General features: G+C 44.2%; 1 protein-coding gene across 2 annotated transcripts in view; it reads right to left on the bottom strand.

The window, feature by feature from the left end:
- Window positions 1-23,224, bottom strand: part of PRKN (parkin RBR E3 ubiquitin protein ligase) — a 1,116,534-nt gene that overhangs the window by 114,721 nt on the left and 978,589 nt on the right. The gene's annotated exons all lie outside the window — the stretch shown is intronic.

Raw genomic sequence — 23,224 nt, 5'->3', positions numbered from 1 at the left:
CATGAACAACTTTGTGTAGAAAACCAACAATGAAAAGATAGTTTCTACAAGTCTACATAACTGATGGTAAAGAACCAGTTCTAACCCAACTCAGGAAGTAAACAAAGTTCTCAGTACCTATGCTGCTTGCATTCCCACCCGTCCCTCTCCTCCCAAATGGTATTGCTTGACTCAAGAATCTTTCCTGACATTTAAAAATATGGGATAAACTGACCTGTTGTTTCTATGTATTGATCTTCGGGGATAGAGTAATAAGAGTGTCCTTAAGGACGAGGCCGGCAGTAAACAGGGAAGAGAGAAACGGGATTTGGGAGTAGCATGCCGGAATAGCAGGCAGGCTGTGCATTTATTATCTCATGTTGTACATGAGATATTGACTGCCACTCCCGACGACAGAAGAGTGTCGGTCAGGGGAGTTGGTGGCCCTGCCCCAACCTGGTGAGTAGGGGAAGGATGGTGTGTAACAGGTGTGAACAGTTGCTCTGGAGTAGCCGGACCCACACTCAGAACCAGACGCCACTACTTTGTAGCTGCCACGAGACACTGGGGCTGCCCCTGCACTGCTTTAAGCCACATTTTCTTCATTTAAGTTTTAGAAGGAGAATATTTATAACTTCACGAGTTTGTGGTGAGGATTAAGTTATATAATATATATCAAACTTCTCAATCAATGGAAAATCCTATTATGCTATGGATGATGAAGGAACCATTGCAGTGACTTTCTTTGGGTTTTCGAGCCCGAGGTGAACACCAGTTGTGTATTGTAAATTGCAAAGTGATCTGCCTCCTAGAGAATGGAAACAGGATCAGGGAAGACTTGGACATTATTTGCAAGAATAGATGGGTTAAAAATGGGTAGGACGGGAGGTGGGTGGGGGTTGGTAAACGGGAGGCTGTGGTAACCAGACTCCTAGGTAATTTACTGATTTTATTCTGGAGATCTTGATCTTTGTGGAAAAAGTTATTTAAAAAAGCCTTTCACATGCTAGCCAACACTCACGGACTTTATTCTTTGCTAGGCACTGTTCTTTATATACACTGTCTAGAGTGCATTCTCACAGCACATGGGGTAAGTACCATTTTTATCCTAAATAACCTTTGCCATCACTGAGCGAGGCTGTGTACATGTCTTAACTCAGTTAATAGATATGATGACCCCAGGAGGTAGGGACTTAATTACCGCCCGTTAAAGGGCATTTCTGGAGGTTAGAGGACTGGCTGCTGCATGGCTGAGCTGGGCTGCAAGGCAGGTGCTCTGTCCGCGGGGCAACCGGCTCTGGGAGTCTCTGCACTTGCATTGAAGGTCACATCTGAAGCAGTGCAGCCGGATGGGACAAAGAACTGCAATTGCTAAATTTAAAAAAAAGATTGTAAACATCATTCACCGCACCGTGGGGTGGCCACAATACAAAGTGAGCTGTAAACGTTCTGTTAGAATCCGCTGTTAGGGAGCCTGGCTTCCCCTAAGGACAGCTGCTTCCATCGGATAATGATAACGATGTCACTGGCCGTGCCTCCTTCTGCCTTGATTAGTGAGCTGCCCCAGGCTTAATTAGAGCTTCACGGGGCCTCTGCCATCCGCATAACTCGTGCTTTTCCTGTAATCTGGGGTTTCGACCTTCACGTAGTGTATTATTATTATCTTCCTATGTTTATTCCTGTAGCATGAGGAAAGATAATACATTTTGAAGGTCATATCAATGACATGGACGTAGAAATAGAGGATGTAATTTTTCATGTTTTAAGATGTCAGAAAACTCTAAGAGAGTCAGTAACTTTGATGCTTGAAGAAGGACCCAAAGGGTCTCAGAAGGCTGGATGAATAAGCCAAAACTGACTATATAAATTAAATGAACATGATTGAAAATCATGACCGCAGAGGTATCTACACGTCAGAGCTGTGGGAAGGCTGACTACCTGAGGAAGAGCCCAGAGGCAGGGCAGAATAGACCCCCATGGGGACTTTTCCATAGGACAGTCCCCTGCCAGGCATCCTTTTCTCCCAACGCCGAGAATCACTACACTGAGCCGTGAGCCAGGTAGGAGGGGTGCACGGGCCTCAGGTGTGCCGGGACACAGAAAGGGTGGAGGACCCTTCCCTAGTCCTCAGCTGTTGACTGAGTTGCTATCATAGTCAGGAGTTAACACACGAGTGAGCAGAACAAACATTAGAAAACTTCCATTTCCATTAACTGTAGACTCAATAGAAACTACAAGTTAGTTGTCTAATTAACAAATTCATCAACAGTGCTCATTAAATGACGGTTCTGTGCTAGTAACTGTGCGGGATTAGTGGGTCCAACAGGGTCATGGGCGAGGGGACCAAGTGCAAAGCCATGGAGGGTATCAGCAGGTTGGGCGGGAGCCCAGGACATGCAGGGGCGGGCACCCCGCGGGTCTTGTTGGGAAGCTCCCAGCACACACTCCGTGCTCAATAACACAGTGTAAGTGCGATATTAGTTAACACATTTAAATCTGTTTAGGCAAGTATGCTACGACTGCCAAAAATGCTAACTCAACCAGCACAAGCCCATGGTCTAGAGTGCACAGAGAGGCCACATCAGGGAGCCACATTTTAAGAGACATCAATGCAGCGCAACACATCCAGACAGGACAACGTAAGGAGCCGGGGTGACAGCACCGGACAGAAGCTGAGGCTCCAGAGAAAAAGGCTGGAGAGTAGACATTACAGACTCAACTAACTCAGATAGTGCGAGTGACCTAGTATACGAAAGAACTTTCTTTTTGAAATCCCTCTCTTAAAATCACAGTTCTTCCTAAATGATTGGAACTTCTTGCTACTTAGTTGGATGCCTGCCTATGAAGGAAGCTGTGTGGAGCTGATGCAGGAAAGTGTGGAGGGTTTGATGACTGACCTTAAGTGACCTTTGCACCTGAGAATCTGTGCAGCTAAGAAGAAGATCCTGTTTAGGTGTGAATGAAATTTTGTCAAGGTATCTGTTGGGCTTGGCTTTGGAAAGCTTGTTCATGCCTATGGAATGGAGGGCTCTGTTCCCTATGAAACGCATTTAAGGAACCAGCCCTCAGTTTTGACACAACGATTGTGTAGACCATTAAATCTCATGATGCATATGTCTGCCCCTACATAACCTGACTTAACCCTGTAGAGTAACTGGAGGCTGACCACCACCAGTTGTCATCTGCCATCTCTTCTTCTAGGTGGCGTCACCGTGCTCAGGCCACCAGGGCACGTTCCAGTTCCAGGGAGCTGCTGGGCGCAGCCACTTCCGCTGGGACCGAGAACCCTCCACATTAGCACATGGCTGTCAGGAAGGGATTCTTCCTGCTTCCAGACTCTTCTTCCCACAACCTCCTCCCTTTGCCTGCTCTTTATCTTTACTCTTTCCCTCTTCCTAATGGTACAATGTACAATTGGTGTTTTCTGACCATGAATCCCACTTTAGGTGGGAGTTCATCTTTGCAGACCTCCATTTCAGTGCTCATTGCAACCTCTTCCACCACTCAGTGAACTGCATTTTCATAATAATAGGTTTCACTTCGGGCTGGAATCGTTCCTCCCACCCCGATTCAGGGAGTGAACAAACTTCTTGACTTACTTTTTCCTCATTGTACGCTGTGTGCAAAACACAGGTCTGGATGCATAAAGAGGGGCTCAATACACAATAGTAGACGAAATGAGAGACCTACCCTTTCTGACACCTGAGAATGCCTTTCTATATTCTTGGTTTTCGCAGTGAAGTTTCTGATACAACGTATCCATGGCAACACTTCACTAATAGGAGTATTACACATGTCAGGCATAAAAGCAGGACCTTTAAGTGCCACAGCAGACTAATAGCTGTCAGTTTGCAATCACAGACTACAAAAGGAATGATGGCAGGGATATCGGAGATTCCAGGTGTTAATTTGATAGCCAAGACATGTGTGCCCTTGCAGTTTAGTTCCTGATGGCAAGGAGCTGACGTGTACTTGCTTTTGAATAGGCTAAAATCAGACTCAAGACCTTTGCTGTTCTATAGACTCTAAGGAATAGAGGATGCTCGCAAAGGTCATCTGGCACAAACTCCTACCTCCAGGCAGGACCGGATACAAAAGCACTTGCAGACTCTCCATCCTTAAAAGAAAACCTGTCTCAAGGAGAACAGACATGAGTGCCCTTTCTTCCTCGGACGTGCTTCTCTGAAGGGACAGCCCTCATGGTCCCGACGTGCTCCATTATACATGATTACAATTTCCCCCCTGCACTTGCTTGAGACTATTTCCATGTGCTCCGTCCTGAGCACAGCAAGAGGACATAGCCAGTGTCGAGCACGTGATGTCTTTAATACCCTGAGCGAATCTGCCTGGACTTGCTGCTTCTCAGCCTTCATCAGCCCAGTTCTTCAAGACTAACCCCAAAGACCAGTTTCACAAAGCTTCAATCATCATATCCATTTCTGTCACTCTCAGTTGGACCACTTGCTATTCATCGACTTCCCACTTAGTACCCTCCCACCCCCCAAATTAAACACCAGGGTGATGTAGAAGTGACCAGAGCGAAGACTAGGAAGAGAACGGTTTCCTAGTTCCTGGGCGTATAATTCTATGAGAGTGTCACACAAATACGCGGGCACTGGGTTTTGGTAAGAAGAGAACCAGAATGCTGGCTCAACAACTAACTGTTCCTTGGCAACTCTCCGTTCTGGGTCTTTCTCAGCAGTGCTGGAGGGAAAGTGTTTGGTATTACTATCAGCTATTTATTTGTCTTATCAGAAACAACAAAAAAAGGTCTTTTAGGATACCAAAAAGAATGGCAGGACCTCAAAAAGAGAGGTCACCAACTGGAGAGTCTTTGGAGCCCAGCAGCAGCCTGAGGGGGTAAGGCAGGCGCAGGGAGGCAGGTGGCAATTGAACACCTGAACTATTTAAAGGAGGGGCCATCCTTTGCTGATTTTTTTTTCTTCTCATACGAGAATGGCTATCTGGTGTAGCAAGACTTCCTTTGTTGTTTCTTTTTGTTAAGAGAAGCTATAAAACTATATTTTAAAGTCAAGTATCCCAATTAAAAATGGAAATTAATTGAAAAATAATGCAGCCATTGTGCAGCCCAAAACTGTGTGGGCCACAGAGGCACAGGGGTGGGCCTGTCTCTGCCACGGGCTCCTGTATGCATTCTCCTGCCTGGACACGAATCCTCTGCCTTTCTGGTTATTTCTGTAATACATTTCTGAAGACATTTGTATCACTGAGAGACACATTCTTTGCACGTTGTTTTGTAAAGTTGTGTTTTAAAAGAAGATTTTAAAGGAAAGAAACTTCAATGCTTCACTCTCTAGTGATGGAATTCCAAATGCTGTGGCAGTTAACAATGACAAAGTCTGTGGCGATGAGCCTGCCGTATGCTTCGTGATAAATCAGCCATCATAGCGCGTTGAGACATTATGGAGTAAGGAGCTGGGTCTGAGATCTCTACTTCAAGTTGTTTCAAGTTAATTGAATAAGAGACCAAAGCAACCAAGGCAAAGCCTATTGACGGGATGTACCCATTTGCGCTTAGTATTCTAATTTTCAAACCCAGCAGGTTCCATTATTTACAAAGGTTGGTCTAAGATAGAGTTCCCGGTGTAGAAAGGCAATTTAACCAAAATGCTTTACCCTAATTACACAGCACAGCTATTTGCATAAGTAACCAGCCTGGGCATTCGGGGACCCAAGAGAGTCAATGCTATTAAAGCACCAGTTATACTTTTGATAACTTTTAAGACAATAATAGTAAATCAAGCCTTTATATTTCTTATCTCTCTACAAGCAAATTATGGAAGGTATAATCCTATGTCATTTGGGTTAAATGTCCCAGAGAGAGATTCTTCTCCATGGGAAGTGGGTTAAAATTGGATCCCTTTCCCTTGGTGGCCGTTGTTTCAGGGTGTTGGTAGTACCCCGTCTGGATAAAGGAAAGAATTTTTGTTGTATCAAAGAAGCCAGTCCAGACACAATTTTTCTTTGTCACTATGGAAAAATGTTACATTTAAAGAGGCCACTGATCTTTTGTTTGCTGTAATCTCTCAGGATTGTGGACTCAAACTATAACAAAGGACAGCTAACTTAAAATTTGATAAGACATTTCTCACATATTGATAAACAGCGACATTGTTTACTAGGAAGGAGAATAAATGGTCTTTGTGAGATTTTAAATAACAGATGGGGCAATCCCGGAAGGCCTGGCCTGTGAGGGGTGACTCATTTTGCGCTGCAGGGGCAGTTCGACTGCTTGGGCTGGAAGTACAATATACGTTTCAAAAACTTAAGGCACAAGAAGACCAGCTAGGCTCCTTTTTTCTGCATTTGTATAGTTCAGATGATTTAAACTCTGGCAACAAGATGACACTTGGTATTTATCAATTTTTCTATTCCAGTGGAATAGAAGCTCCACGAGGCTTAGGATTGTTGATGTCGACAGAAAACACGTCCCTTTCTGTCTCGACTCCTAGGTAAGTGGCAATAGAAACTAGAGAAACTAAGAATTATGACGGAGGAGCAGGAAAATAATGCATCTTTCATGGATTTTGTAGCCATAGCTGACACAGTTGCTATTCCTGTGAAGGGCTTTCCTCCATGACAACCGACTGGACACATCAGGAAATACAGTCATACTGTCACCAATCTATTCAAGAACGCCAAGCCCTCATGACATGAACCAATAGCCGTGCAGATCTGCCTAAGTGGCTGGACGGTACTTCAAAAGAGGATCACTACATTGCGGTTTTCCCAGGCCAGGGGTCAGGGTGAAAAGAACACCCGGGCAGCAAGTTGCCAGGTTACTATGGGACACAAGTGGCAGATGGGTCCATTTAGAAAACAAAAAATCTGCCAAGTGGTGTAGAAAACATTAGTCTGGAAGAAGAATGTCTCACTTTAGCAAAGACAGCGCCTACAGTTCCATTCATTACGTCCCTGGAAAAGCTGGGGCTTGCTGAGTTCATATCTCCATTTAACCAACATACACACACATGTGCACACATGCTACCTCCTTGTCACGCACGCGAACTCTTGTCCATCGTGCCAAAATAAGGTCGTAGCTTAATGGGAATAAGAAAACAAGTAGACTCAATTTACTCAATACCAATCTGAAAACGGAAAGAGATCTACAAAGGACAATATGACTAAAACAGTACTTGGAGCAGTTTACTCACTTTTATTAGTAAAAAACAAATACTCTGAGTAAAAGCTCTCCGAATGCTGAAAACATGATAAACTAGCATATTCCAAACCAGAAAAGTGGTTTAAAACAACTTCAAAAAATTGCTGTCATCAAAATGTACCTCCGTGAAAGTCAGATGAAAGCAGAAATACACTCTGTCCAGAGGGAGACTCAGGGATAACAGACGTCGTGCGACTTACTATAATAAAAAACAATTTCGATAAAATGCATTGCGACTAAAATGGAAGCCAAATCTTGCCAAGAAAAGGAAGTACCTGACAAGCCACTGGAAGGGCCACCTAGTGGTAAGGACGACACACTCAATATGCCACCAACGGTACACACTTTTCTCATGGGCATCACGGTAGCCTTCCTTAGGTTTACCGTCTTGAACATTTTTGGCTTGCACGGTGGTTCCTGGTGAAATACTCTACAAGGGTTGTCATTAACTCTGCACCCAAAGTAACCGTATAGCCTGGCTGGTGTTCTTTCTTCTTTTTCTAGTTATGAGATGATTATTCTGCCTGAGTGGAAAATGGTGAGTGACGGCAGGCAGGTCCGTTGGACTCTTATTCACGATACCCCTGGGCAATTCTGTGCACACGGTAGTGCCAGAAGGCAGCGTTATTATTACCGGTCAGACCAAGGTGGCCCTGCTTTTGTCCCCTTTCTCCAGGTTTTAAAAACAGTATCTTTGCTAATGATAATCCATAGTGTTGGGTCTGGTTTAATCGACACCCCTAGGCATAAGAATTTCAGGAGTGTTAGATATTAACCTGCCTTCACACCTCGCCTCCGTACAACCACTCCCGCCGCGATTTGTCTGCTCAGCTCCAGGACGAATTCCGCTCACTAGGAACGTAGCTGTCTGGGAGTTTCCTCTTTGGGGACTCATGACGATGAATAAGCTGCTTTACAGAAATAACGCATGGGCTGCCCCACAGGCGATTATGGTCTCAGACTATAACAGGATATTCCCATTGGAGATTAACATACACATTTTTTTGAAGGGGCCCTTTCTGCCTTTTCTTTTGAATGTTTACAAGATACATTTTCTAAGGTAAATGCAGGCAAGGAGGGAAACAAGACAGGCCGGTACCTGGGGGAATGTGAACTCGGGATCCTACGGGGATTTGAGGTTCCCAGACTGCCATGCTGTCTGTACCTTGTCGCTGCCACCGTGGTTTTTAACTGAAGCATGGCTTTCCCCCCAAATACCTTGGAATGAAGACTGTGAACATGAGATTTTACAACGAGCATGAGAGTTGGATTTAGCTCCCAGACGTATTGCTATAAGTTGGTTCATTCATCTTGGGCAAATTATTTAACTTTTCTGACCTTTTGTTTCCTTCTCTATAAAATGGTGACAAAAAGAATGCCTTACTGAGAGAGTTGTAGAAGGGAATTGAGACAAGAGACAAGCTAACATTTTATAAACCATGAAGGTCTATGAAAAAGTAGTTATTCTGCAATGGTTAGAATGTCAGTAATCACTACCCGGAGAACAAGGCTCCACGTCCCTGGCACCGGGACCCCCATGGCCCGAGGTCCGAGTTCTGAGGTCGCTGGGCTTCTTTGAGGCTGCAGGCTTGCTCCTCCTGGAGTTCCTGAGATGCACCCTGTCCCCTGTCCCCTGACAAGGATCCATGGCAGCGTCCACGCAGCTTGTTAAGTGCTTTAGTCACTTTTGTTTTACGTTGGTGCACTCTAAAATAGACCTTTGTTTTACCCCTGGAAGGAGAGGACTTTATGAACCAGGATCTTCTCAAAATCAGAAACTTGTTCCTTTGTAACCCTATCGTCTGGCATATTTCTTGGCAACTCTGAATAAATGATTGATTGGAAGAATGAATGGATGGATGAATCAATAAATGGACCAGTTAAAAGGGAGTAGAGAGTAAGAAACAGGGACCTTCCTTTCTCACCTTTCTGAGAACGAGAGACATTTACTCAACTGAGCAAAGACTCTGGGCAGGTTGTACATATGGGCATCGGATTGAACGTGGCCACAATCCTGGGAACAACATAAATAACGCCTGGGCTGCATGAGAGGGTCGGGCCATGTAAAGCTAGGAATGGGACTCTGAATAGTTTAGGGGGGCAAAGGTAATTTTGGGGGGTGTGAGAGGGCTTATGGACATAGGAGTGAAGAGGGAAAAGGATGAAAACAGAAAGATACCAGATAGGTTATTTGGGGGATGACCTTGAGCAGATTTGAGTGCGTGTGACAAAGACGAGAAACAGTGTGAGAAGAACCCGATGTAAAGACCTGCGTCTCTGACTCAGTCTGTCTCAGCAGAGGTGGTGGGAGAGGAGGAAGTCAGAGGGGGTGGTGACAGTCCCTGTGATGCTTCGAGCTGGTATGGGGACCCCATTTTGAAGACACTGGGTCTAGGGGAAGGGACTCACCTACCAGATACTAGAGGAAACCTTTGTCACTGGGGGAAATGGGGTACCAGGAGAGATCTGGTTACAGGAGAACTGGGGGCAGGCAGGACCGCACACCTTAGCGAGCGGGCTAGGAACTCCGCTGCGGTCAAGCTTCCCAGTGCGGCTGTCGCCATGGCGGTGACGTGGTTCCCGTGGGTTCCCATGTACTCTGGCAGATCTAAGCTCAGAGGTGAGACTTATGAGGCCCGATTGCTAGTTAAGATGGACCAGCAAGCACACCATCATCACAAGAGGCGTGGAAGCACTTCCACACGTCTTACCTCCTCAGCAGAGGACGAAGTACACATGCAGTGTCTCCAGTTCATTCTCTAAATTGTGCTATTCAATTGACTACACTTCTCTTTTTTCTTAAATTTTCTTAAACTCAAGTCCCATTTTTATTGTTATACTTTTATCCAACTACATTTGCTGAACATTCATTGTGTACATAGTACTGAGGAGAGCAATAAACATGCAACTATCTGTTTTCCTCCCTTGCATTATCAGGAAAGACATAATGGCATTATAGACTAAACATAAAAGAGCAAATCACCTATAATATCACATTTACTCAGAATTTTCTTTACCCTGGATTTCCTGTGAGTTTTTATCCATGCATATGATTTTTATATAGTTACATTTGTAGTTGATACCATTTTGTGGGGGCTTCTTCCTTTATGGCTATGTTGCCTTTAGAAATGATTCTTACTTTCGGGCGTTTAGTTATGAGATGCCTGGGCCATGAGAATCAGTATTTCTATATTTAAAGGAGGATAATTTAAAAACAGGAGTAAGCTGTATTATTTCATTTGAAGCAGTATTTCATTCTACTACCAAAATAAAGCAAATTTTCTCCAGCACTGATTTGCATAATGAATAAATAAAGGTGAAATTAGAAGATTACACTGCCATTTTCAGAGTTTCTACACTCCTATATATACTCATTATCTGCTCATAAATCTGATGGCACCTACTTACTAATTGGTTAGCTTTCACCTTGACAGCACTTGAAGTTCTTTTAGCCATGGAAATTGCCAACCTTTAAGCACAATCACTGAGTATAGGTAGATACTTAAGAAAAAAAGAAAAAGAATGCTAATGGCTTTTCACACATGCCCTGAAAAAAATTAATAACCTGATAATCTCTGGCAAGGGGGATAATTTTTTCTCCCTGTAAGACTGTAAAGTTCAACACTATGTGATTTATTTCAGTGACTTGTAAGTACTGCATATAATTATTAAAAATAACCATTCACTGAGCTTTTAAGAAGCTTCATTTTGGTACTGCGAATGCAATGCCAAACACGTATCACTTACACCACATGACCTTAGAAGGGTTCATTACCGGTGATTCAAAGATGTTGCTTTAAGAAGAAAAGTGCAGAAACATGATTCTTAAGTCAACTGTCATTTCAAGTGATGACTTTTTTATGAAAATGGAGTTGACACTTTTAGGAAGTTGTTTCTCATTTTATGTATCATTTACAAAAGTTATGTTTAACTGACAGGTTTAATAATTAATTGTTTCTGATTAATGAAAAATGTTATAGTATAAAGTTAATAGTGATAGTAGTGATTTCAGTTTGAGTGATTATGAAGAAAACAGGTTTTATTAACGTTTCCCTCAGGAAAGTCCTACTCAGAACAAGTAATTCTAGGAGCAACGTGGGAGCGAAACGATCGGAGCTTTCTCTTATCTCCTGAGCACGTTTTCAGTCACAAGCTTGTGATTGCCACAGGCGAGACTGTTTGTCTTGAGCAGAGTTCCACGCCATTGACCTATTTATTTAGGTCCATTCATTCTGTCCAGTCTTTATGGGCAGAATGGGAGGAGCAAGTCAATCTAGAGTCACCACATTTTGTCACTCGTATGGTGACATCACAGTGCATCAGGACCAGTGAGTGTTTTAGTCATGGAATTCTGCTTTGGTATCGACCTAGTCACACAGAATGAAAATGAAATCAAGAGTTGAGTTGGTGATTACACAAATCTACACATGATATAATGGCACAGAACGACACATATACATCACAAGGTCAGTGTCATGGTTTTGACATTGCCCTATAATTATGAACCTTATAACCACTGGGGGGAATTGACTGGGTGAGCCTTACCTGGGACCTCTCTGTATTATCTTTGTAACTTCCTGTGTGTCTATACTTAGTGTATTATAAAAAGTGACCAAGTGAAATCTAGAGGACTATTATTTCCTTTAGGAGGTGGAGAGGGGTAGAAGTTGGTAGCACTGTGTCTTCGAGCTGGAGGGAGATTTGGCTTCTAGAAGGCTGCATGTGAGTCTGCATCTCCAGATACCGTAGGTGAAAGCCACTGGCTCGGGGATGGGTGTACGTGGGGACACTCACTGTCTCACTCACTGGAGCTGAGGGCTGGGGCTGGGAGGGACATACAGGGGCATGAAGGTGGGACTGAGTCCCTGTTCTGAAGGTGTGGTCACCCTCAGACACTGTGAGGGCCACTTAGCCCTGCTGCTTGTGGGTGAGAAAGCTTCACACAGTGCCTTGTGCAGGGAGAGCAGATAGGTCCAGAAGCAGCTGAAAGGTGGCCTCAAAGGCAGGACAGAGAGGCCCAGCATAGGCGCTGCCCCCACCTGGGTGGGCAGAGTGCTTTGGGTGAGAGGTGAAGCCAAGCTAGAGAATCCCAGGCTTGCAGCTGCACCGACACAGCCCCACCACCTCCCGGTAAAGAGCACGGTTGCTTCCTGCCAGCACTGCGTCCTCACAGCCACACAAGTCCAGCTGAGGGGTGATGGCCCATGCAGCTGCTGGGCTGACCCTCTTGGTGCCCACTGTGAGGTGGCTGCGTCCTCCTCTCTTCTGATGGCAGGCACCGTGTCCCCTTACTGAGCACCCCCCATGTGCCTTGCACAAAGCAGGCTCCCAGGAACGGGTGGCACTGGGTCAAGTGGGCAGCAGCTCTCAGTGAAAGCAGGCCTCCTTCCATGCCGCAGTAGGCTGTGCAGAGAGGGAGGTCACGTACAGGAAACTCTTGGTCCACACAAATGCCTGAGCACGCACACTCCGAGAAACCACACTCGTGTCCAGATCGCGGAAACAGGAAACACTTCCCCTCGGGACTTCAAACAGAGGTGCTAACCCTTAAAGTGGAATCCACTTTTAGCGTCCAAGGACCACAAGCCCACAGCAAGTCTGTGCTTGAGAGAATGACTGAGGGACGTGTTCACTGGAGGTGAGGGAAGCGGAAGGCTTAGATCTCCGTGGAGAGGGGTTTACCTCTCCCAGCTGGGAAGGCGGGAGGGAGGGAGGGAGGGAGGGAGGGAGGGAGGGAGGGAGGGAAGACGGTGGGGGTGCAGACAGTGGTCTCAGTGACCTCTGGGAAGGGGCCAAGAATTCACACAGGATGTGTTCTACCAGGGAAGGACTAAACTGTGGCCTTTGGAACCAAGACACATGTCACCTGGACAAAACTGGGCTTAGCAGGACAAGAGCATCCAGCGACTTTAGTTCATTTAGCCCCGACGTTGTGCCAGACCTGGGGATGACCCTACTGACAGACAAAGCAGCCAGCGACGTACCTGGTGCTTCCGAGGTTCAGCCCCAAATCCTGCCTACCTTAAAGTTTCCCTCCCTCAGCCTGCTCATGGGGCTGTGGGCCTTTCTCAACGAAAAGAATACACTATAAGGATTTCCCCGAATGGTGAGAGATAGGAGTCTCCATTAAAATGAAGATATATATTGCTCAGAAGGAAGGGCACTAAATTTACCCTCCAGACCAGTCCTATTGGCCTAGTAACATCTCTTGATTATCAGTGTATTAATGTATCTCCCTAGAAACTTTGGAGTGCCTGGCATGAAGGGATGTGATGAAGGATTGGGAGGATGCAGGAGACCAGGAATAGCCAGGGCTTACAAGGCACCCAGAGAGGGGAGAGACTAAAGAGAAGTACGTATCTTTTATATGTTCCTTTACAATTTTACGTAAGGTCCGCCTTTACGGTTCATTCAGAAAGATGTCGCTTCTGGCAGGGCAAGATAATTTTAAAATTTAGCCATCACTTTCATGAATGATCTCATTCTTACAATTCCTTGGAGCATCCAGAGAAGGTAGGGTGTTGGCCTTCCTTCCATGAGTTTCCAGTCTCAGTCTCCTGCCCACACCTAGCACTAGAGTAAGAACACACTGTCCAACAATTTGACACCATCTTGAAGAGGTTTGGGTTTTGGTAACAATGAGAGATCTCGTAAAGAGAAATATCTCCTAAGCGGATTTGAATTCTTTCTAAGGAGAAGCGGCAGACAAGCTCAAAAGGCAGAAGTGGATGGGACTGGGGGTGGGGAAGAGCCGCTCCGTAATAATCTCAACAGTAAGTAATAAGTAATTACTCTGCTGAGTAATAATCTCAACAGTAAGTAATAAGTAATTACTCTGCTGAGTAATAATCTCAACAGTAAGAGTGGCCTGGCGTACAGGCTGCTGCAGTGGGCAGGTGCACAGTTAACAGGCACGTCAGGGGCCTCCAAGGATCAATTCTTAACGATGAGTTGGAACCCCCCTGAGCTTTCTTCACCTTCTTGGCTTCTCTATATGCTCAACTCTAAGAAAAGAATCAATTCTTCATTCTAGGATATTCTAGGAAAAATATGGCCATACCCAAGTGTTCATGGTTATTAGCTAAACACTAATAGAGAAGATGACAGCTAAAGGTGCCCTGAAGCTTTTAGTCCTGGGTCTTATTTAATTGGTGACTTGGATAACAACTTTGAAAAAAAGTACGCTCACAAATGTACAGATGGCTCTTCAAAGTACCTTGAGGACTGCAAAACAGGAATCCAGTCTTTAATGTAAGGTGGATCTACGAGAACATTAGTTTTCCAAAAACAAATGCCGTAGAGACATTTTACATAAGGACTAAATAGACTCTTCACCGTCATCTTAGTATCGCTGATATGAAGCACGGTATCAATTGCTGATCAGATAGCCTAGTATCTCGTTCAGGATCAGGACCCATAAGTGCTTGTCGACCTTGACTGCAAGACATAGTCAGACCCAAAAGAGATGAGCGGGCATTGTCACTAATCAACTAGTGTTCACTGGTCTCTTCCTCTGTGTGCAGTCACTTAGGGAAACTTGTCCTCTGTAGGATCTGAAAGTTCTAAGAGAACTACAAGCACTGACACTTACGACAGTGGAGGGGTTAGGGGTGAATCTGGGGTTGGGCTGCACTGACGAAGCCAGAGGCCTCTGGTTCCAGACAAAATGAAGAATGAGAGAGTGCTAAACAATGACCACATGTCAGCAATTTATTATTCATTTGCCTACACACATTCATTTTGTACCATGAAAGAACACACTTTCCATTTCAAGGAACTTATTGCTGATCCATCTTTATGAGTCGGACAAATTACTAAAAAGATGAAATTAAGATAGAAACAGCCTCTTTGTAATGAAGTCCCATAAAAAAATCATCCAGAAGTTGGATTGCACAGAAAAGTGCATTACAGACACAGTGGTTTCCCCCGGGAAGCTCTCTTTCTTTCTGAGCTTTAAACATACCTTTATTTTATGTTTGAATAAAAACTTGAATAAACTCTGCCCTCAGAGAAAGGAGACATTACCTCAAGTATGAGCTTTGTACAAGCATCGCTGCTGTATTTTCCCATGAGTGTTAAGACAGCGACATATTATCACATACCTTTCTAACATGTGAGTTCTGATGGCAAGGAGCGGTGGCCTGTCATCAACCATTCTGGAGGTCTGTTCCATCTTTGGATTATCAGGTCTCTCAGTTCGATTACTGGGGCCATAAAAATCCTTCCCATCAGAACCTACACGAGCATTTCTTGCTCAATAGATGCTTCAGGACAACCCTCCATGGCACACAGTGAACATGAATTTGGAGTCCAGTCACTGCCCTTGACATTCTGGTTGAGAATTAGTCAGTGAACAGGTACCACAGCAGAACAGCCATGCGAGCCAGCCATCTTGGATTGCATGAGCTTCACTCAACAAGACCATTGGCATTGGTTAGTATGGCCAGGAGGGTGTGGAGAGCATGTACTGATATGGTGTGTGTACAGAAAGTTCCCCTGGGAGAGGAGCTTTGTAAAAAAAGGAGTTGGTTTAAGTGTGATATTTAACTGAATGTTTCCAAATTGTGCTGCCTCCCCAGGGCATGACACAAATCCATTAATAACGCGTTTGTTGTTGTCAGACAGTCTATTATGAAGCTCAGGCTGTGTGGAGGGCTGGCTCTCCACAAGGGACCAATGCCAGGCCTGGGAGGCGGCAAAGCAGAGGGCTGAACACGGGAACGCGCTGCCTTGTTGACAAGTGGGGAGGACAAGGGAGGCGATGGATCAGTAAGATTTCCCATTAAATCAAGAAAAACACAACTTGCCCCTAACATCACCTCTGATGGCTTCTTAGACCAGCTGCTTCCTTGCCACCCTACTGAGGAACAAATTGCTTTCCTAGCAGGACATTTGGACACTCCTGCATTAATAGATATGGATCCCAGCATGCCGAGCCAAGCGAGAAGGCAATTTTATATGAGCAACCCTGTCATCTCAATTTAGGACAACAGCCAGGGTGCCCTACAGCACACTGCAACAGCTTCTGGAAGTACACGACACAACACATTCTCACTGTCTTAAGGCGATAGAAAGCTGGTATTTCTGATAAACAGTCAGACCAAGGATAATGGAAAACATAATGCAAAGATGACAGCAGTACTGGATGATCTGCGAACATCAATTTCAATTTCTGGGCTTTCACTTCTGCCGAGAACTGAGGCCAAGCTCTCCACCCCAACCCCATCACACAAACACAAACAAAAGCCCAGTGATCCCTAATAAATAAAGGAATGGGAGACACTGGATGGCATATGTTGTATGCTCAGGTCTGAGCACATTTCAAAGTAAAAGAGGTAACTTCGCGTTCTAATTGTCACGTTTACTTATCTATCCCTGATGCTGTGCGAGACCAAAACAATGTCCTTTTAATTTGCATCTTGTAACACCAGGCTGTATGCAAGAAAAAATCTTTTGCTTTTTTTTTTTTTTTTTTTTTTTTTTTGCTCTACACACACTATGTATTGGTACATCATTTGATAATAGTTACTATCACTTTGATAATAGTTATTTTATTTGCACCACAGTAAGGATATGGCTGAATTTAATGTATATATTATACTAAGATTATATTTTTAACAAGCATTCTCATAATTAGCTTCATGTATAACTTTCAAAATCTGGAGATCACTGAAATTTTATGAAAATTTTTTAGCAGTAGACACTGATATGCCAGTTAGTTTTGAGTATCGTTCCTTACTAATCATATAAATTGAGAAGAAAATATATTCACAAATAACAAAAACACAAGTATATCTTCTTCTAGACAGAATATCTTGATTGAGACAGAAAAAATGACACAGTAGATTCACACTTGAGTTCACTCACAGAAAATGGTGAGTCACATCAATTGCAATGCTTTCCATGGTGTCATTTTGTATTAGACACATGGCAAAATAACTCGACTGGTCATTACCATAGTCTTCACCACAGAACTAGCTCTGTGACAAGTCATGGGGTCACCGTTATTATGCTGTAATGTCCCCATTGCTAACATTTATTGTATAGTGGAAAAGGTCTTTCCCCAGTTTCATGTGTCTTCAGTGAGGTAGAAGTGTTTTACAAATTCATTTATTAGGGACTAAATATTTATTTTAAAATGTGCTGCTGCTCTTCCCCCTCTCCTCCCCCCTCCCTTTTCCTCTTCCATCTTTGTAAACCTTCACACACATACATGCAGACACTAACCTTCTCCAAAACGCTATCTGAGCAAAATCACCAAATATGGGTAGCACCTGTGACCAGACTGGAACTTCTCAGAAAATTGAGAGTACGAAGTCATTTCCCGTATCACTTGGGAAACACAATTCTGTCCATGGGCTTAAAAAAAAAAAAAGATTCCTATTCCCGACATTCTCATGAATTTTGTATTAAATATTTTTAACATAAAAAACCCTTTACTTATTTCCATGATTGCCGTCTAGTGAAAAGGCAAGGTAATAGTAACACGGCTTTCCATGCACGCCGTAGCTCTCTCACAGCACTTTCAATAGCACGCTGGAATTAGCCTGGGCTCCCGAGGTCAGGGAGGGTGGTCTTGGGGTGTGTTTCTAGCACCGACAAAAATGACTCACCCATAATAGAAGCTCCATGCATATTGGACCGAAGTGATCTGAACTGAATGTTCCCAAATAGAAAACCCATTATTTTGCGACACACAAGAGGATGTTTCAAAACTATCTTTAGACTCAGCCATAGTTAGAACCCAAACGAGGTTAAGCTGAAGGTTCTGAATTCCAGAAGGATGATGATGCTCTGAGCTGAACAACGGTCACCTCGTCTGTCTGCACTGGATACCGTGTTCCTCAGACACTGAACAAAAACCGTGATCAGCTCTGTGGAGGTGAAGAAATGCTTCTTCAAAGGTGTTTTGAAGCTTAAAAGGTTTCAAAATTACACTTTCACCTATTATTAATGTATAAAAATGCGAAGAGTTTTCCTCCTGAAGAGAAAGGCTATCTGTTTTTCTTGAGACGAGCAGGTGTGAACAGGACAGAGCCTGTCAGAGTGGAGCTGGCTGTTGTCCCTACATCTGTTTGATATCTGGAATCATAGGAAGATTGATGTGAAATTCTAAAGCTTGGACTTTTAGTTTAGTTTTGGTTTTATAGACACATTTCAAAACATCAAATATGTTTGTTTTAGCTTGTTTCTACCTCCACTCTGCCCAAGAAAATGATCTTTCAATCCGTAAATGTGAAAATATGCCCTTGTGTCATAACTTCCATTGGTTTTCTACAGCCTGTGTGCATATGGACAGGGTTCTGTGTGAGAGCACAAGGGGAGGCCATCGGCACAGACAGGAGAAAGTCATGCATAATGACCCCTGGACAGGAGAACAAGCCGTGCATATAAAACGCACTGTGCAGTCGCCAGCCTGAGTGAGTGTCAGAATGGAACCCGTCCTGTTGCTGGGCCTGGGGATGAAAGACCCCCTCCCCAGGTCCCGTGGACACTCTGCCTGTCACCTGGCCTGCCAGCGGGCTGCTCTGAGTCCTTCATCGTGTGCCTGGCTCTCTAACAACTGGAATACGAGGTTCAGGGGGTCAGGCGCTTGAGAGCCGAAGGCTGGCCCTGCTGGGCCCGCTGCCTCTCCATGGCAGTGCCAGTGGGAGAAGGCCATAGTCCCCCGAACCCCATCATTCTCTTCCTTTGCTGCAGAAGACTTAGGGAAGGAAATCAGGTTAAATTCATGTCGAGGGAGGCTTGGTCCCCTCAGTGCAGGCTGATGTGAGGATACCACAGGCAGAAGGGACAGGGCCACAAGGGTCTCTTCTTGGCCTGGTGACACGGGGCCCAGTGAACAGTAGGGCATTTTTAGCTCACGTTGATGAGCTATTTCCTGGTTCTAATTCCTGTTTAGCAAATCTAATCCCTAGAAACACTATCTTCTGTGGGAAACAGTGAGCGGGAGGCCTACACAGCTTATTACAGATGACTGTCACCTGGCAGGATTGGTAACAGGCCACCTTCCCTAGCTTTGGGGCCGTTATGATGGCAGCAGCTGAGTGTGTCCTCTCATGCCCGGGACACCGACAAATGTGCAAGTAGCAAGATGGGTGGAGAAAGGAACCAAGTCTTACGCTTGTCCTGGAGCCCCCCTGCTCCCCAATTATTGATCAAGTGCTTCCTAAGTGCCACGTACCAGCTGAGAGCCTTCAGACCCGCACTCCTTTGAGCTTGCAACCACCCCACCACCACCACCATCACCAGCATCATCATCATTCCTATTTTACAGATGGACTCACGTGGGTTAAGTGACTTAACCCAAGAACACACAGATAGAAACTGGCACAGTTGTTAAATAAAGTTGATGAATCTTGTGCTTTTTTCTCTCTCACACACAATGCCACCAAACCCAGAAAATCAGTGAAACGAGCAATTGTTTCAGTATACATTGCCTTAAGACTTCACCAAGGAGAAGCTACTTCTTTATTACCTTTGTAGGTTGGTAATTATATTTATTTTTAGCTCATCGCATTCTAAAAAGGATCTGAGATGAACAAATAACCCACAGTGATAAAAGTAACCAGAAAGTGAAATCAGGGTAAAAGAAAAATCAATCTAAATAGTAAAGTGAAACCGTATTTAGTGTTTGCACCCACACATGCTACCCTGTCACTGATTTGTCTCTCAGAATCCCAGCTGCTGAAGCAAAAGAAGAAAAACGGTGAATTATAATATTTGTATTATTCATCAGCTAAAACCATTCTTTCTGTAATCTTTTAATATTCACTAGGTGGCTGGCACTACAGTGGGTGCTGGGAGACAGCCCATCGCATAGCAAATATTACCAAGGACTGATGGGGCCCATCCTTATTTCATCTCCAAGGGGAGGTGTGATCATGTGGCCATAACCACATTAGGGACTCAGAAGTGGAGCTTGTCCTTGCATTAAAGTTTGAGGGCAATTACTACTCAGATTCTTAAAAGGTGACAGAAATTCATCCTGAGTCACTGAGTGCCTCTGAGGTAGAATAATTGCAAAAAGAGTCCCATTGTCCAGCCCTCCATGTACCTATGGCTTTCCAAACTCTCCCCATCTCTTTCCCCTTCCTTGAAGCTGGACTGGCCCTATGGCTTTATTTGCTCAAGATGGATGGATGGGGTGAAAGTGACAAGGTGTGGTTTCGATCCCAGGCCTCAAGAGGCCTGCACGCTCTGCTTTCTTGGACGCCCTCCCCCCCCCCTCCCGCCCATCCCCGCACCCCGCCTGCTGTGAGACCAGGGCTGCTGGCTGCTGGAGGATGAGGAACCACACGGAGAAGATGGGAGCCAGCCCACTGTCCCATTTGGGTTCTTCCACCGACCTGCCAACTGACCTCAGACCCTGAACAAGCCCAGCCAAGATCGGCAAAGTCTGGATCAATGAATGGTGGTAGACTAAAATGTTTGCAGATTCAACGTAAATGAAAACATAAAGTATTCTGATTCAGTGATGACAGGTACCCCTGGTTAGAAACCCCCACTGAGAGTGTTCTGTGTGGCCTGGTCATTGAAATATCAGACTCTAAGGGGACAAAAACTTGAAATTGTTGAATGAGCACAAAAAGAGAGAGTGCCAAATATCTTTCACTATAACATACAGTGAATGGATTCTTACGCAAGTGAACTGAGTGGCTTCAGTAGAACGGTACATGTCTCCCTAGGTATATGACAGAATTTTAATTGAATAAGTTTACATTATTATTTTGTTGTTATTACCATGTATTGCTTTAACCAGGGCTTGGTGAACAGCTATCCAAATATAAACTATCATTTCCTGTTTTGGTTGCCACTGGTGTTGGTATTGTAATTATTATTATTAAATTTTGTCTTAAATTTAATGTTAGTATGACTTAGGCCTAAATTTTTTCCTTTACAACACCTCTCCAACTTTATGTTGGAAGTTAGTAAGCAAACGGGATTCTGAAGGTGTTCAAAACCTTCCTCTGAAGCCTGGTTTTCTCAAATATTCTGCATCTATTTCAGGTGGGATGGGACACGGACACTTCATCACTTTTATAAACTCAACTGAATCTACTGTATCGTGAACTTCAGCAAGCACTACATGTATAAAGGAATCGGCCAGGGACTGTGGGCTCATGTGTTTCCAGTGAAGTGCTCCTACCTGACGACAGAGACCTTAAAAAAGATAATCCTAAGAAGACAAGAAAACTGAGGACGGCACCGTAAGGTAAAGGCTACAGGAAAGTGTCTTTCCCTGAGGACTTCTGAAGCAAATTCCAGGCCTGTGAACCTCACTAATTGTTCCCGTTCTTCAAAACTTTGCATATGCTTTAGTCATATAGTCATTGCAATTTAAATTACCTGGATGTGTCTCTGAAAGATTAAACAGAGATGCAATAAAGATTAAATAAAGAATTCTTTGGCGAATGAAGGCTTTAGAAAGGGAACAATGTGAAATACTACAGTAATATTGTCCCTACCAGACAATGAATTTGAGAAATGCTTTATTATAAAACCAGAGAAGGGCAAATGATCAGAAAGCAAACACAGGAGAAGTTTATACAGCCTCTCAGGAGGTAGGAAGAGGCGTGATTCTCAAACACTAAATATTAAAATATGGCAGAGACAGGGTACCTACGTGGACTTGGTATTTCTAAGTATCTGGAAACTACGATGCCTATGGTATTTAAATAAATGATTACATTCAACACACTGTAACAGAAAAGTTTCTGTGTTAACCTGGCAATATGTGTTCTAACCACAGGTATATGTGTTCTAACTGTTGTATATCATTGGCTATAGAATGGCCTATAAAATCAATACAATAATTATTTAAAGCAATTCTTGGCAAGCCACGTGATATCCTAAATGTTATTAATGTACCAAAAATGTCAACTGAATTATACTGATGGTCCAACTGAAGGTTAACTGAAAGAGGTTTGAGGTTGCCTGTTGCCCAAAGCTGTCTTCATACACAACTTAGAGTTGTGTGTCTCCTAAAGACCCCTGTGTGACCACAATTAAATGAGGACACACACAGAGTAGCGTGCTGGCCATCCAGCTCCTCCTGAAAGAATTTCTGTCCTGTAAATATTCCCATCATGGTCGATTTCAAGCCACCAACATGAAGATACTGAAACACAGAGCTGGTAAAAGACGTACGTAATTGGCTCTAGTGAACTGGTACTTCTGCCTTCTACCTCCAATAGAACACCACACACACACACACACACTCAATATATTTCAGCTGCTTGTAGTGCTGTACTTGGATTGGATAACGGCGTCTCGCTCTGGAAAGCATGTAGCCTAAAACAATGGGCACAGATTTTCTTAAAGACAAACTCTAATATTAAAACTATTACATGGTCATTCCTACTGCTGTCTACTTCTCCTCCTGTTAACCCCCTCTTCTTTATCTGCTATCACACACTGGAAATGCTGCTAGCAACTTTACATAAAATATAAATGCAGCAGTCATTGCCAGTAGGTGGGGAAATCCTGATATAATTTTATATTACCTGACATTCATTCATTCATTTATTCATTCACGAACACTTATCATGCACCAAGCATGAGCTTGGAGCCAGGGTGTCTGTGCACAGTGGCATGAGCTGTGTCCTGCACAAAGAACTGGGCTAGATGGGGTTGGAAACAGAGGGCACGCACTCCCTGGACCTTGCAACCTGCAGGGAGCTGTGCCCACCTGGGGAAGGGATGCTTTTTAATTCACAGCGAGATGCCATCTGCTGGCCAGTCCTATGGCCTCTGTCTGCCTGAGGAGTTGGATAAGGGGCAACTTTTATAATTCACTTGCCCACAAAGGACACCTTTTCAAATCTGCTTGGTGGAGGAGGGGTTAAGACAACGCAAACTCAGAGCACACCGTGTCACCTTTCCTCAAGCTCCCTTGTAGTACTGTGATGAGAGCTTTCTCTCTCATTTAGACTCTAGCATTCCTATTAGACTAAGCTATCGCTACTCAGGAAACCCCTTCCCCATCTCCATCCATCCCCGGCTCTCCAATCTTTTTTAGGAAAGTGGCCTCCTCCACTAAGCTAGATTGTTTTCTGCTGC

The sequence above is a fragment of the Rhinolophus sinicus genome, chromosome 2 (assembly GCF_057876585.1).
Source record: "Rhinolophus sinicus isolate RSI-liver-muscle chromosome 2, RSI-T2T, whole genome shotgun sequence".
NCBI lineage: Eukaryota > Metazoa > Chordata > Mammalia > Chiroptera > Rhinolophidae > Rhinolophus > Rhinolophus sinicus.
The sequence above is the reverse complement of the archived record's forward strand: the minus strand, read 5'-3'. Positions and strand labels throughout refer to the sequence as shown.